Consider the following 16,646-nt stretch of genomic DNA (forward strand, 5'->3'; position numbering starts at 1 on the left):
GCCTTTTATGACCAGCTATTTTCTCCTGATGAACACATCTCAGTAACTATGTGGTAGTAAGCCTAAATATTATAGGAAGAGAAAGCCCTTCCATTTGCAGTTGTGTATTTGTAGACTCTTTGGTTTTACTAACTACAGAAACTCAAAGACTGGCTAGTCATGTTTTAAGAGGTCAGTCTATGCCTATTGCTTAACATAACATTAAATCACATTTTCTATTTCTCTTTCCAGCATGACTCATTTAATTTTTTATTTTTTTAGAATTTAATCCTTTCTGTATCCTCTTTTTTTTTTTTTTTTTCTCTTATTGACTGATGTAAATTCAGCTTTTTTTGTATCTCCATTTTTTTTTTCCTATGCCTCTCACTGTTGCAACTTACCTTGGATGGCAGGTTATTGGTTACTGCCTACGGGAGCCTTTCCAGGAGCTAATTTAGCTGTCAGTCTGAAATTGGTAAAAAGGATGAAAGATGGATCATAGGCCTGGGGCATGCCTAGACCAATATCTAGCATATCCCTATCTGGAAGTACGCTTATTAAAACAGATTTGAAAAATATTTTTTCCCAATCTTGCTCTGCCATCATTTCATTCAGCTAAGAAAAACATTTTCACAGTGACACTACTGATTCTTTGGCAGCTCTCTTTTTTTCTGAAAGGAGAAAACAGTATTTAGATACAAGATCAATAGAAAAACAAATAGACTATTATATTCCCTAGAGAAACCCCTAGAGAGAAGACAGATGTGCAGAAATTTAATATTCTTGTAGGCAAAAATCACAAACATGGGGGTTCTGTTCAGCTGAAATGAGCTGTGGTAAATGTGTATGAAATAAACATTTAAAAAGGAGTAATAAAAAAAGGAATGCTTTCGGGCTCGGCTGAGGTGCTGTGTTTGAATTTGTGACCCCTTCAAAAAGTAATTTTGCATCTACAAACAGTGCTTACCTTAATATTATATGGTTCAGGCATAACTTCATATAGTGAGCAAAAGGAAGGTCTCTCGCCATCGGCCCTTTTAAGATGTACTCATCCATTCACAAAGTTCAAAAAGAGAACTGTGTCTTTAATATTGCCTCCATTTTTTATGAAGATAATTATATTCTTCTGCATGACCTTGAGCTTGTTGGTACTCGAGCTAGGTATGTGCTTTGGTTTCTTTTCCACAATAATTTGCAAATAAAAGTAATCAAAGGATGACTTCAATTTTTAGTAACTCATTATGTGTGTCCATCCACTTTCTGTCCTTACAAGTCAAATCCCCTTGGTGTATTTACTCAATGAAAGGAGTAAACTTAAACTTTCTGTATCTGCTGTGTCAGGCTTCTTCCTGGAGCTCCTGCACTGAACACCTAGCCAGGATGATGAAGGGTTTCCCTCCCGTTGGAGGGGCTGCAGGATGAGTGTTAAAGAACCAAGGTAATTGGCTGATGTCACACTTCAATTGATGTTCTCGCGCCTAGCCACAAGTCTGTTCAGAGGATTACACGTTCAATTTTTGGGAAAACACAAATTTTCCTCCCAGCCAGTCCGTTTTTCCAATCACATTTGTGTCAAGGTCATCATTCTTTTCTTTCACCTTTGAATTTGCCTGACACTGAAAACTAGCTGTGGATCAATAGACCTCGCGTTTAATTTTGGCCACACAAATACTGTCACGGAGCTGTGAAAGCACTGCTGGTTTCTATTCTTAGTATTTAGCATGTATCAGAAGCTGCTACAAGCTTCTGCCAGCTTGGACCTCGTCTGGGTTGGACTAGATTCTGTATGTGCAAAATTCCATACTTTCCCTTAAGGAATGCATTTTCCAAAGTACAGGATATAATAGGGGTGTGTGTGTGTCAGGCGATACAGAGACGGAGAAATTTGTAAGAAAGGGAGAAATTCAGCAGTGGTACATGTAGATGTTAAGCTACTTTTAAGTATGTTAAATCATACCTTTTACTGATGTCTTCTTCAAAACAGCATAATTTTACCTTTGCCAACAGCTTTGTGTAATTCAGGCATTTGAATTACAAAATTGTAATTACCAAAATTGATTTAAAGGGAGTTGTGTATGCATAGCATATCATCTTAAAAGTTGATACATTAGCATTTCTGCTAGCATTTTTCACTTTCTATCTCATGATTCCTTGAAAATTTGAAAATTGATTCCTTTGAAAATTTGAGAGCTACTTACTAGACAGTTTTAACCTAAATGGAATATGTACCTTTGTACCCCTTAGCTGACACTGTAGATGTCTTTTGTGAGTGGCTATGACTCTTGATTGTGGAATTCTTTAATGGAATTCTTGTGTGCTTTTATGTATTTTGTCAAATGTCTCTTTTCTTTGAGTGAAAATACATAGGAAGAGAGTCCACTAATGTGAATGTGTGGATCATGAACCTGTGGATAGCAAATTTTGTTATTCTTACTTAAAGATAGTCTTGCTGGGAAAACAATGTAGGCTTCCAGACGGAAAATTTGTGTTAACACTAGAAGAGGATCTTTAAGAAAATTCTCGTATGACCATCTTTTTCCTCTTCTCCAGATTCAGAAATCTGGAAGAAAATCTAAGGATGAAGGGTGATTTTTTTTTCAGGTTCACAAATGTTAAGCAGTGCATACCTACAAGCATCTGATGGAATCTGATGGAAAAGTTATGATCAGATAAGAAAACTGAGAAGGTCTATCCAGAATTAACACCCTTAGGAGACAGAAAAAGAAATTCAAGTATGCACTAATTGGTCCTGTTTTTGTAGAAACTGATCTTCTGCAGTTTTATTTGGTTGCTGAAGGATGTAGACTTTCATTATTAGGTGTTTTGAATTAGGTGGTGTACAGCTAGCAGGAAAGCTGGGGTTAGAGCTCCAGACATCATGTCAATTCTGCTCTCTATTTGCCAGTCATATATTTCCATGAAGAAAAAAAAAAACAAGACAAAAGAAGATAAAATTAGTCAATGATCAATACTGTTGATATGTATGTTACAAATCTGCAGGATGCTAAGCATGTTTGACTGTTCTGGATTTTTGCTGAGAATTTCTCACCAGCCCTTGAGATGATGGTCCATGTTTCTCACTACAGATTTACTCAGGCAGGAAGGGGATGGTGCCTCTGCACTCTGGATGCACGGGGTCTCTTTGAAGAAATCTTTGCAGGGAAGACAGGCACTTATGTGTGCATTAATTTAGGTCTGAACAACTTTTGCATTACTGGCACTTGGGAATGTGATTTAGTGGCAGGCTTGGCAGTGCTGGGCAGTGATGGACCCAATGATGTTAAAGGTCTTTTCCAAGCTACATGATTCCGTTCTGTGATTCCATATTTCATGTGTGACCCTACTCTGTCAGAGGTGCATAAACTCCATCTTACTCCAAAATTGGGGTGCTGATGCCTGCTGCAAGCTGGAGGACTGTACGGCAAGGAAGGACTGGGGAAAATGTGGTGTGGGACAGACAAGGTTTGTCTCTCAGGAACATGAAGTCATCCTAAAGGTTCTTGCCTTTGGCTGCACAGCTTTAGTCAGAGTTGTAAAAAATTAATTTTTCACTTGCTGAAAATCACTGAGCACTCTTCACAAGCATCTGTTTCTTCAGAGAGAGACAGAGTCTATGTGAAAAATGTTCTGCAGTGAAGACTGGGTGCAATAGCAAATATCCACTAATTTTTTGGCTGGAGCTCACATTCATTTTGACTGGTTTAGACTATATTCCTTGGCTTTCCAAAAGCTGCTGTGTATCAAAAAATGGAATTTTAAATGTCTGAAAAAAAGGGGCCCAACCCCCTGTAGATAATTCACATTGTCCAGAAGGGAAGAGACATGTGAGGAGCGGTGCTAACAGCCTTTTGTCTCCACGTCCCCTAGTGTTTTTTTCTACTGTCTTGTTTGAAAGCAGATTGTGCGTGAAGGGTATTTAAAAATATCCAAACTGATCAAAATCATCTATGGCATGGAGGCAGAAATAGCCGGGAAAACAAACAGAACGGAGATGAAATATGGATGAGATAGACATACCAGTGTTTCATGAAAGAGAGAGCTTAAAACCCAAAGCCAAGAAACACAAATACTGGGAGTTAAAGTACAGATACTTTATGATTCACGTTACTGTCTTCAATTAACTATGATATAGAATTGCGCGATTTTTTTCCTTTCAAAAGAGAAATCCATCTCCTTGCTTATTTTTCCACTTGCTGCTTTCTGTTTAAGTTAATTCAGCAGTAATTGGATACACTGTGTCTAATTCTTAATAAAGCAACGGAACTTTATGGTGATATTGACAGTGGCTTTGCTTGCTCCATTGTTTCTATCAAGAGTTTTATTCTGCTTCAAAACAATTTGCTGTGAACGCCCTTGTTTGTTTGCCACGCTGGGCTTTGTTCTGGCTGAAAACTTTGATTTATAACTGTATATAATTGATGGCTGTGGGGTAGGTGGACTATAGCTATTGCTCCTCCTCTTTTAATCTAGCTTTGCGTAGAAATCCATGTAGTGGAGCATTCTCAAGGGAACCAGGCTGGGAAATTCTCTGTATACCCAATGGGAGGCCATTAATCATAGTGAAGAGTCCCTTACTGGCTGCAAGCATGTTTGTGAAAGTCAGGAAAACAAAAGTGGACCACCTCAAAATGACTGATCAAGAGAATAGACGTTAAAGCCAATGTATTCATTGTGATACATCAAAAAAAAAAAAAGAATAGTTTATGCATTGAAGTATATTTATTCAGATATATTTGGCACATCTAAAGATATTTTATACACCAGCAAGTAACTGTAATTGTAGATGTTGTAGATGTTAGAGATCAGAATCCTAGGAAAATTAAAGAAAAGTTTTGATGATTGCTACTGTGGATTTCAGAGAAACTTTGAAAGCACCAGATGAGAAATGCCCAAAGCATTTGCTGAATGTATGTTAGAGCTGAGCTGGTAAAAGGAATGTGCTAAAAAGTCTAAATTGTCAGGTGAGGTTTCAATGAATATTTGTCACAAAAATGCCTCGTTCAGAACTACCAAAAAAATTTAAAAATTAAATTTTACCATTTTTTAGATATAGTTTTTTTTCCTGCAACTCATGCATTTTGGCTGTGGTCCAGTGTGGGTGAGGAAGCACCTGAGAGCACCTGCAAGCTCTCAGAGGTGGCACTCGCCTGCATGCTGTGAAGCCCAAACCCCCACGCTATCAGGACTGGGGTCTCAGTGCTTCCGCAGGTCCTGCTGTCTTCTCCTGTCCTTCACCAAAATGTTCTGCTCAGTGCAAACCTAATGGGTTCCAGTTGTGACTGCTCCAAAGGTATTGGTACAACAATGTGATTGCGCTCCAATTTGAGCATATCCAAGTTGGATATGAGATGGAGTTACAGGAGGTGGTTTTGTGATTAAAAATTTCTGCCCAGCCGGGAGGAATAAAGGAAGTAAAGAGGCTCAAATGCAACATTTTTAAGCACTGACAGTCTGGACTTTTTCCCGTAAAAATAGCCATAAACTATAGGAAGAGAGGTATTGTAACTTGGATAACAACATTAGCTTTACTTACTAGGCAAGCAGTTGTGGGTTTTTACTTTAGAGGATAAATTTGATGCAAAGATAATGCTACAATTTGTGTTCTCATGAAGCTGTGGTAGAGCAGCACACTTATCAGTTAAGTTAATAAACTTACCAGTTCGTTTACCTCACAAAAGTCTTCAATGAACCTTCCTACCGATTCCTAATGATTCCAGCCTATATACTTTAAAAGAGTTACTGAAATTCTTAAACAATTTCCTTGAATAAGACTTAAATATAAAAATGGATATAGTGCTTTCCAGAAATTATAATACATTGTTTCAATAATCTGATAAAGCAAGATGGAAACATTTTCTCCAGACACTGGTACAGTAAAAGCTACAACTTATCCTGACAAAATAATTACAAAGTTAAAAATGGCACAGTAAGCAGTAAATTAAATCTTAATACAATATGTGGAAGAATCAATGTTCATTCTGAAGCACTAAGTATTTTTTTTTCTTAGTTTATACTAAATTTATGCACTGGGGAATAGGAATAAGATATAAACTTACATCTGGTAATTTTTTAAAGATCAAGAGGAAAAAACCTAACTTTCCTGTGATTAAGAGAAATAAAAACTCACCTTAGTCTGTCTTTTTTTTCCTATTTATGGAAAGGAATTAATTTCAGATACGTGTTTCGCCATTTCCAGCACTTGTGTCCCATTTTTATTCAATACTGCTTTATACATTAGCATGACTTAATTTCTTTTTTCTCATACTAAGTTGAAAGGAAAATGCAGTCTATGTCCCAAAGATGTATATTCATGCTTGAATCAAAGCACATGTTAAGCTCTGGTTATTTCAAATTAAGCAAATGCTAGAGCTGCTCTCAGCAAGGGTGACTTCTCTGAGCTGCAACTTGCACCTTTATGGACTTTATTAAATTGCAGCCTGTCAAAGTGAGTGCTGTGTCCTATTTTAGTGGTGTTCCACAAGTGGGTGTAACACTGCCACTAATCTTGAATCCCTTTTAATTACTGCCCCTTCACTTGTTTTCTTGTTTCCTGGTATGGTGGAAGTCCAACCGGAATGAAGTCCAGGCTTAAGTGTTCATCTCAACTATTCATCTTAGCTTTCCCTATTGTTATGTTTATGCAGAGTTTTTATTAGACTCATGGGATCAAAATGTATTCCCTTAGTTTTACAAAAAATGAATAGCTTTTGTACATTCTTACCATTTAAAGTAAACACAGCGAGTTTTCAAAGTGCTCTTTTTTTCCCAATAACTAAAATATGGCCATCTATTCTAAGCATAAATCATAATTTCATTATCAACAGAGAGAGGTCCAACACAATATATATGTATAGTTGAATGATATAAGTGGCATTTCTGTGTAAAATGTATTCCCTTGCCCAAGTAAACACTTCATAACAACATGAGTGAAAGGGTGTATTTAAAAAACGAAGGCTTAAAGCACGTTACTTACGAGTTATACGGAATGCAGTTTTTGTAAAATATGAAGCTCACTGGATATGATCCAAACCAGCTGAACTATGTTAAAAGGTATAATAAACAGTCATAGCTTTGCATGCAGTTATTTAATTGGCAAATAGATTTTTCTATCACTGTCACTGGCAATAGCAGCCATTTGATACCAGGGCTTGGATTAAATGTTTCATCAGTAGTGCCTATTTAAGGATCTTTATGGAACAACAAGTTAGTCCCCTGGGCAGGCCCATGTCAACTGCAATAAAGAGATCCACACAAGTGAATGAGATGTATTTTTGCAGGATTTACAGGGAGGCTACGATTCTCTTTTCTGTCTGGATGCTTTGAGGACTGCTTCCCATTTTGTTTAACAGCAGTGTCTGCTGGTGGCAAATATTGAACACCGAACATTGCATCTCCAAAGGATTTTTATAGTTTTCTTGTGGAAACGGATTCATAAATGGTTCTCATCTCTCTGGAAATAGGTGAGTCTCTGATAAAAACAGATATTTCAGGATTTCAGTAGTTTTAATTTTCTGGTAAATATTCTGCATTTGAACTAAACCTCCAGATACTCCAAGTATCAGCTGTATTTTCTCCTCTCTCCTTCAGAGCTAAAAGTCAGAACCTTCTGAACATTTCTCTCACCCTTTAGATACAGGGAAAATGTAATGCCTGTGGATTTCAAGATTGCTTGACTTTATTTAGTCCACTGTCCTGCTCCCAGGGTGCTCATAAGATCTGTGCATGTAGTTAATGCTTGCTGCAATGTTTTATAATTGGTTCGTATAATATGTGCGTTTGTCATTTTATAGCACATTAGTTGAATTTAGAAGCTTTTTTAAAGTTAATTCTGAATATGTATCTCTGCTTGTCAGGGAGCCTTAGTCAGTTTTTCTTGGCAGCTAGATTAGTTTTTCCCTGGTTGATTTTAATTTCAGGGTTCTGTTTAATATTTTTTCATCCTGAAATTCTTTAAGAAGAGGTGAAAATACATGATAAAGCTGAAACTGATTGCATCTACTGTTCCTTTTTCTTGCCCATGTAACCATGCTGGGTATAAATTTAAGTCTCAGCTGTTCACTGGCATCTTTTTGATCTGAACTGGTGATACTGCATCTAACCTCCTTAGCTAGGTTACTGCTTTCTGAGGTTGAAAAGTGGAGAGCAAATGCCTCTGAGGTTGAATTAAATGAGCCATTTGCAACAGATTCAAACTCTGGTGAATAAACGACTTTCAGGCTCAGTTGAAACAGTTCAAACTTCTGTTCACTGACTTCTCTGGTGTGAAATAGAACTTATACTACTATTACTTCAAGAGTTGATTCTGGGCTTCTGGTGAGAGTAGGAGAGGAGTTGTCCTATTACACTCTCTCGGCAATTTGCTTTCTCAAGAGAGTTTTTTAAAATATATCTATATCTATATGTACACATCTGTACTATTTATATCTCTATGTGTACCAATCATATGTATATCCATATATATTGATAACTATTTGTATTTATAAATTTATGTAATTTGTATTTTTAGATATATATACATGTAAATTAGTAGGTGTTTTTCTTGTTACTTAAACATGCTTTCTGAACAGAACTTGTCTTTGTGTTTTTATCACACGTAGGAAAACAAAAATTCCTAACTGCACAAGGGCTCTTTTACACCAGCTGGTAGTGCAGAAATGCTTCTAAATAGTAGTATAATATTTTATACCCACCATAATGTCTTCACAGTCATGTCAATGTAAAAGGGCATAAGTTTAATGTGCACTTAAGAGTTGTAACTGTGCAAATTTTTCTGTGCAAAATGGAAAGGGGAAGCAAGGGAGCAGGTGCATCACTCAGCCAGCCCTTTTTCCTCTTACTCTCCTTAGTCCCTGTTGTTTCCTGCAGCCTCCTGAAGATCTGCCAGCCAGTGTTAACTCAGGTCTTGTTTGTGGGTTATATAGTCATGAATTTGGATGATTAACATAGGGGTGTTCTTGTTTCATGACTTGCCTCATATTTGGTTATTTCCTGGGCTGATGTAAATAATGGGTGTTTTTATGATAGAAACAGTGTCTGGGAGATATGCCTTTCTGTCCCACTTAGGTCTGTCCTGCTTGTAGTTATATTAAAGAGTGAGGGTTAGGTTTTGTCCAGGGACTAGAAGAGTGAAATCTTTTCATGCCTGCAATATTATTGGTATTTAAAAAACAGAAGAAAAGAAAGATTTCTAGTTTGAGCCCAAAGTAATATCCCTTCTACATTTTACAGTAGCTGTGAAATGGAGAGGTCTCTTCACTCAGTTTTTTTTACGTTGCTATTAAGGAATAGTGTGCTGTAAAACTATGAAAAAAACTACTGATCTGTCCTTGAAAGCAAGACCACAAGACTCTGTCCTCCTGAAGGACTTGGAGAGAATCATCTAACCAATCAGCTATTGACTGAACAGCAGGTGGAGATTACTTAGTTTATTGATAAATCATCAAACAAGTAGATGGAAAAAAAATGTTAGTGACTAATCTTTGCGTCTCTGTCTACTTAAAACCTTGAATTGTCCGCTGCCCTTGTGGTTTTGTGTGCTCGCTTAAGTTGGCAAGATTTTCATGGCAATGAACATATTTCTTGAGCCAAGCCATTTCAGGATGTGACCATCTTTGAATAATTTGCATTGCTGTTGCAGGAAAAAATAATACCATGTTATCATCACTGAATAAATCTGTCCTGTTCCATTGCTCCTCACCAGGAGTGCGCGTCCGTAGGTTTCTGTGCTCTCTCCCCTGTAGGTTGTTTGTGCCCTCCTCTGTGGCTCGAGGAGGCAAGAGATGTGTTTCAATTTGCATGACAGTTCAGCCTTGTAACCTGGAGTGCAGTGGCTGCTAATGTGTTTTTTGGGTAGGTTTTTCTGCTTGTACAGATTAATGACCCGATTCGGAAGCCGTTCTACATGCTGGACTCCTACTGATTTCTGTTTGTGCAGAACTGCAAGGGAAGCTAACTCTGAGCATATATCCTGGCATAATTTATTTAGGGTCCAGTCCTGGTGCCTAGCCAAAGTTGAAATAATAATAAACTGGCCTTTGCACTTCCATCTTTCTCTCATCTTGGGGCAGAGATTTTTCCTATCTGCTGAAGGAGAAGCACTCTTAGTACTGCGGGCATGGACAGAGGTTTCCGTGAACCTCTGGTACTACTCCAGGCACATCTTCAAGCTGCTACAGAGCACACAGTTTGGGGACAAGAAGTGAGTATTTGCTTCTCCCTAAGTTGCCATGCCATGGGAGTGGCTGCAGTATTTTGGGGAGAAGTTGAGCATTTCCCCAATGGATTTATTGCACCTTTAATTTGCACCTTCAAAACACTGTAGATTTTCTTGAAGTTCAACAGTGGAAGAGTCTGTTTCCCTTGTGGAGACCTCTGTTTGGTGTTGTATGGACTCAGCTCTCAGGGAGCAGGCATGTCTGGGTCTGTCTGGCTTCAGGAATGATGATTTTGCTGTAGGTGATGCAAGAGTATCTGTGCATGTTACCTCTCTGTCAGTATCTAGAGGGCTTCACCTGACCCCATCCTCAGCTGTGGATATGCATCTCCAAGCTGCTTACTGCTTAGTGACTGAACTATGAGTTTTCCTTTTAGAAATCTGTATTTATGTCTCCTAGAAATAGTAATGGTCCTGAAAACCCATAGAAACCTTGTTTCCTAAGAATTTAAAGATCCTATTTATATCCACATTGGGCAGCAGTATATTTGCACCTAAATCTTTCCTGGCTTCTTGACAATACACTTTTGAGGAGCAATTCTTCCTTGCAGAAGTCAGTTGTTCAAAGTACCTTGGAGACTTGTAATGCTAGAAGTAGCCAAGGTGAGGATGGATTACTGGGTAGAGTGCAGGTGCATGTTAAATGCAATTTGTCACATGGATGCCACCCTCAGGTATGTGGGTGGATGGGTTGAGAGATGCCTACCTAATGCTTTAACTTGCTCAGTGAGCACTTAATTCAGAGGATTTTCAGTTTTCACTGCTTCTAACAGCATTCTGCAGTTGTAGTTTCACAAGATTAGCTATTCTTGAATAGGTTTTCCATTGTATTAGGTGTAGGCACATTGCTCTGCAGAATCACTCAAGCATGGATGCCTTTTTTTTCCATCTAGTTGTTTCAACAACATGCCTGTTGTGACCACTGAGAGATTATCACTGCCTGGTAGGTAGTATTGTGTCTTCTTGTGGGGGATTTCATCTCTAGGTTTCCTGTACACATTTATGGGGAAGACTTCTGTTGTGAAAATCTTTGTGTGTCTCCAGCATCTCTGTTTTCAGCAGCACCGGACACTTAGATTCTGATTTTACTTGTATATTGGTGTGACACTGTTGGGATATCAGTGGATTTATGTGATGAAATCCTTAAGACCGAGTTATCTGATTTTGTAACTTGCATTTGGCTTGTACTGTCTCCCAAGAATATCTATTTGCGTTTTCGTCAGAGACTTCAGAGGCAGTATCTTTTCAGATATGAAAAGTAACAGCAATAAACTACATTAGCAAATCCTCCTACAAGCTACTTCTGTTTCCTCAAACTTCATGCTTAATAGTTGCTGGTAAATATTCTCTCTTTTCATCAAAGTAGCTTGTAAAGATCAGTGATTTTAAAGAATTCATGCTAAAACTGCACAGATCTGCTTAGTTATAGCTGCTAATTGACTGCAATATGAGAATAAAAAGAGGATGTATAAATCTGAAAATGCTGCAAAAAGTTGATAGGAAAGTGGCTGTGATTTTGAAATGACGCTGTATCTTTTTTGGTCATGGGTGGGAGAGACCGGATTCATTTAATGCCAATAGCAAAGCGTCATTGTCTTCAACTGGTCTAAGATTTTGTAACGGGTGTGGTGAGAGACATTTGACATTTTCACTTTGATACCTGAAACCACAAAAAAAAAAAAAAAAGTAAAATACTGTGGTTTCTTTTTCTGTTACCACATAGACAAAGTTCAGCTCGTCCCTCACAGCTGAGCTGAAAAATCAAATACCAAATCTGATACGCTTGCATTCCATGTGGAAAAGAAAGCCTGGATTTGGAGTCAGTCCTACCTCTGAATAAATAGAGTCTGCTTTTTCAAACAAATCTATGCTGATTAATAATGCGCTCCTGTACTGTGCCAAAGAAAATTTTGCTCAAGGGTAGTGAAAAAATACATGAAACTTGATAATCTGCAGTGAGTTTTAATTTTGGTTGATGTGAACTTGAAATTTAGGGGCTCAGAAGTATACTAAAACAGTTAAGAAGCTTGATCTGTGGCTGTCTCTAGGAACTGCTGCATTTTGCACGTTTCTTCTCTAGGTTTGTGGGGATTTTGATTCTTTCAAAGAAAAAAACAAGTCCAAAGCTTTGATTCCTCCTTTTCTTTTCTCTCTGAGCAAAATCCCTTTAAGTACTAAAAGGAAGAAGCAAAGAACTGCAACAGTCCATAAGCCATTAATGTGTGTTGTCTATAACATGTAGTTAAAGTGTGTTTCTCCGGGTACTGGCACTTCTGAAGCCAGATGCAAAGAGCCTGAGCAAGCAAGGGGATGCAAGTCTGGGCTTGAGCATCGTGGGGAGACTCACTGGTGGTGGTCCCTGTTGGGAATTTATGCTTCTACTGAATTCCTGAGCTTTGAGCATGGCATTATCATTGGCTTTGTGCAATCTGGATTTTGTCTCATTGTATTGTGGTGTGTACCCACAGTGAGACTGCAGTGGAAAGAGCTGTGAGTTCAGAAGAGTAAGGTAATGCAGTGAGAGCATGGTGGTAGTAGTAAGAAAAATGTGCACTTTGAAGTGGATGTAAACATTTAAAAAGGAATACGTTTGCAGTTCGTGATTTTTCATGGTTGGCCCGAATACAAGAACATTAGTGTGTTGTAAAAAGATAATTTCTCTAAATACTGACAGCACCATCTTTGGTGGAGGTGAGGAATCATTTTGCAGCTCTTCATATTTCAGTATTTCGAGGCTGACCATGTTTTGTATTTATTCAGGAATTATTGCAGTGTAGCAAAAGGTGAAATTTTTGCAACAGTGTGTAATCAGTTCATCTGTTGGCTGGTGGATCAAGCTATGCAGAGAAGCAGTTAAGACATCACTCTCCTCTTAGCTGTTTGCATTAGTTTTGCATCCAGCTGCTTTGCCTCAGCTAGTGCCCAGTCCTGTTGTGCTCGACTCAGTAAATCACAGCTAATAAACAGCAATTTGTTAATGCGGTGACGTACAGAAATATGGCAGTATATATGGGGCTATGGCTTTTACATGCTAATGAGCTCTCTGTTCCTTATTGTATAATTCTTCCCCATTGCCTTCCTGTGATGGAAGTGCTCTATTCACAGCTTCTGCCATGTGCAATGTCCCCATGGAGACCGTGTGCGGCGTACACCTCCCTTTTTTTATCTAATAAGTTCCTAGATGCTTATAGAAGCTTCTCTGAAATATACTGTGAAAGATACTACTGAAATTAATACTTTGAAAGATTACTTATTGCAAAGAAAATTGTGATAGATGATATCAACTTTGTGGGAATTGGGGGAGGTGAGGGGCTAATTTATGATATTGTGAGCTTTAAAATAATATATTCAAAGAAATTTTTTTTGGCCTGGTGAGGATGCTGCCTGTCCTATTTATATTCCTTTTCTTCCAGCCTAGAATTGCTTTCTTTTGTTATAGGAGGCTGCTGTACCTATGCTATTGACTGGTGAGGTATCCAAGTGCTAAGTTAGCAGTTTTTCTGAGAGCTGTTTGGTTCTGATTATATCCAGTTCAATCTGTTCTGTAACTTTGCCTCCTTTCCTATTTACTGTTGTATGCCTTTATTTATAAATATCTATTTTGTCCTTTTTTTTGTATGCCTGGCTCATAAAATCACAGCCAGAAGTACAAGCTTTATGACTATAAAACAAGTCATGCCTACCTTGTAGACTGTGTCATCTGCTGTGATGTTGTATTCTATGTATTATCAATTTTACTGTAAGAGGAAAATTAGAGCATGCATTTTCCACATGAAGAAATCAAATGTAATCTAAATGCAAACCACAGGTTTTATTGCACAGTAATATTTGATAGCACTGCTATTACTAATCCCAGCATGACAAGAAACACAGCATAGTTATGAAGTTCACAGCACTCATTTTTTAATGGTCTTTTTTTGGTTAGGAAAGCCACAAAGCCAGGGCAGATTGTTTGCCAGTTGTAGTCTTGGACTTTCAGAAATGTTAGTGGAATTTTATACATTCTTACACATCATTTCAGGTCTGACAAGAGTCCGTATCCTTTCTAATTTCCATGAAAACATTATTGTGTAGTAAAAATAAAAAGAGATAATTAACCATATCCAATAAATACCTTATTATCAGTGCTTCTGTAGGGTACTTTATGGGGAGTTCTAAATTATTTTTTTTTCGTATTTAGAGTTTTAGGATCTAAAATCATAGAAATAAAAGATGAATTATTGTATTACAGTAGAGTACATCTGCCTCCCAGGTGGAGAACACACTGCCATGTTCTTGTAGATTATGCAGAACTATTAAGATGACAGTGAATGAACTTCTTTCAGTCAGTTTTGGTCAGCTGTGGTAAAAGTGTTGTAACTGACTTTATAATATAGTGGTAACCCAAGAATATTATGCAAGTGTGCAGTTTGGGAATGTTGGGTGTGACAACCCATTTGCAGATGACAAATAGTATTGAGTATAAATCCTCAACAGCTGTTGGGAATTCATCCTGCAATCATATTCGTGGTCCTTTCTAACAGGTGTCTGGATTGATATTTACTTAAAGTGAAGAACACTACCTACCACATTGTAGTTTCCGTTAGGTAAAATTTTCATACAGACCTCTCTTTTAGAAGCAGGGATTTAAACCAGTTGTGTTGTACACATCAGCCCTGGAGAAAGTCAATTCTGCTACACAGGCAGGCACTTCCTGGGGGTTGATCCCTGCTCCATGGGCATCAGTTCTACAGCTGTGACCATAAATGGGAGTGGACAAGGGAAGAGAGTTTAATGGAAAAGGAGGAATGTGCCACCATTTGAAGTCTTTTATTTAAGTAGAGAATGATGCTCATCCATGTTCTGGGGGGTAAATACATGCCCTGTGTTTGTGATTGGCCAGACTTTATGATGATAGTGGCTTCTTCCTTTTCTATATAAAGGGGATTTGTTAGCTGTAGTGAGTTAATAATGCCTATCTAGTTAGTTAGGGGGGTTTTTGCCTTTTCATTTAATCTGTTACTATCTGGCCATCCAGTCTTCTTTCTGCTCAGGGATACTAGCAAGATATCTGGATGGAACTGGCTTGCTTAAGTGATATACACTGTAACTTGAGATAAAATAAATCAAATTCAGACGTAATATCACCAGTATTTATGAACATGCTCCTTTGATCATATCTGGTTGATTCAATGTTATTTACTTTTGGTGATAATGGTTTGTCTGCCTTATCTCCTCTGCTCTGTCAGTAGCTTTGACTCTGCCCGTATTCACTTGTCTCAATTAATAATGCTTTTAGCTCATTGATTTTATTTTCCAGCTGGCTGGATTTATCTTTCCAACTTTGCATTTGTACAGTTTTCCCAAATCTTCCTTGCAAATGCTCATCCCTTTCTTCTTCTGAAGGAAGCTAAGAAATTTAAGTTACTTCTGTTGATAGTGTCCACTTAAAGGAAAGAGAAGTTTTTGAGAGTGTTACATTCTGTTTGTTCCACTAAAACTCTTTCCTCAGGAGATCTTTACTTTCAAGAAGGCCATGGCTGTGTCTTGCTCTTCTGGATGCAGTCACAACCAGCCTTTAGGTGGTACTGATCAAGATGAAGTAATGGACCGCACTGGAGTTTGTTTTGTTAGTTTGTACTATTAGCTCTGTGCGTCAGGGCTGAGAAAACTCAAACACTCTGGGTGTGGGTGTGGATGCATGCATCCTTTGTGCTGGGTATAAGTTAAACCAAGGATTTTAGATCTTCCCAGCCCAGCATTGTTTTGGTGCTGGAAACCTGTAAATCTCTGAAAATGTCACTGTGGATGTTCTCAGGTAGTATCCAGTGACCCTTTCAGGCATGGCATCCTTCTGAACCTATCAGTTCCCCTAAATGTGGATTAATTTTGGAAAATCCAGTTTACTTTACAGCTTGATTTACACACTTACACGCTCGATAATGTTGACACCTTCTAAAATGCATTTTCTCTCTCATAGCCTTGCTGGTAGGTGGTTGTGGGACAGAGTCACTAGTTCCCAAAAGAGTAGTGTACCATGTACAGATGTGCTATTTTAAAATATACTTTATAATGAGTTTTATATGTATTTTATCCGGAGTTACAGGAGATGTTGTACAAGTATCTCAAAACATACTTTCAGAGCCTACACCTTTTTTACGGAGGTCTTTTTACCAGGTTCAACAGCATGGGTTTTCACTTTTTTTAATGGTCTTCTCTATTTCTCATCTTCTGTAAAGTCAGTTTTTGGAGTTGGTTTTTTCTTTCCTTCCCCCCCCCCCGCCCTTGTCTTTTCCATACTTTTTTGTTTGTTTTGGTTTTATTGTTTTATTTTCTGGGTTTTTTCCTTTTCTGTTCTATATTTCTTTTTATTCTGAGTCTCCCTTGTTAAGAAGAGTGAATAAATGGGGCAGTACATAATGTAATAGTATAAATTTTTATTTCAATTTCTGATTAACATTTTGAAGGTAAGTTC

The 16,646-nt window shown here is 37.9% G+C and overlaps 1 protein-coding gene across 9 annotated transcripts in view; it reads left to right on the plus strand.

Moving 5' to 3' along the window:
- Window positions 1-16,646, plus strand: part of RARB (retinoic acid receptor beta) — a 323,775-nt gene that overhangs the window by 89,698 nt on the left and 217,431 nt on the right. Inside the window, exon 1 of one of the 9 annotated variants that reach the window (XM_026799037.2) lies at window positions 7,258-7,439. The exons of the other annotated variants lie outside the window; for them this stretch is intronic. The gene's annotated coding sequence lies outside the window, so the exon portion shown is untranslated. Of the gene's footprint in view, window positions 1-7,257; window positions 7,440-16,646 lie in introns of those variants that run through there. 9 annotated transcript variants of the gene reach the window in all.

This window comes from Zonotrichia albicollis, chromosome 1 (assembly GCF_047830755.1).
Source record: "Zonotrichia albicollis isolate bZonAlb1 chromosome 1, bZonAlb1.hap1, whole genome shotgun sequence".
Lineage (NCBI taxonomy): Eukaryota > Metazoa > Chordata > Aves > Passeriformes > Passerellidae > Zonotrichia > Zonotrichia albicollis.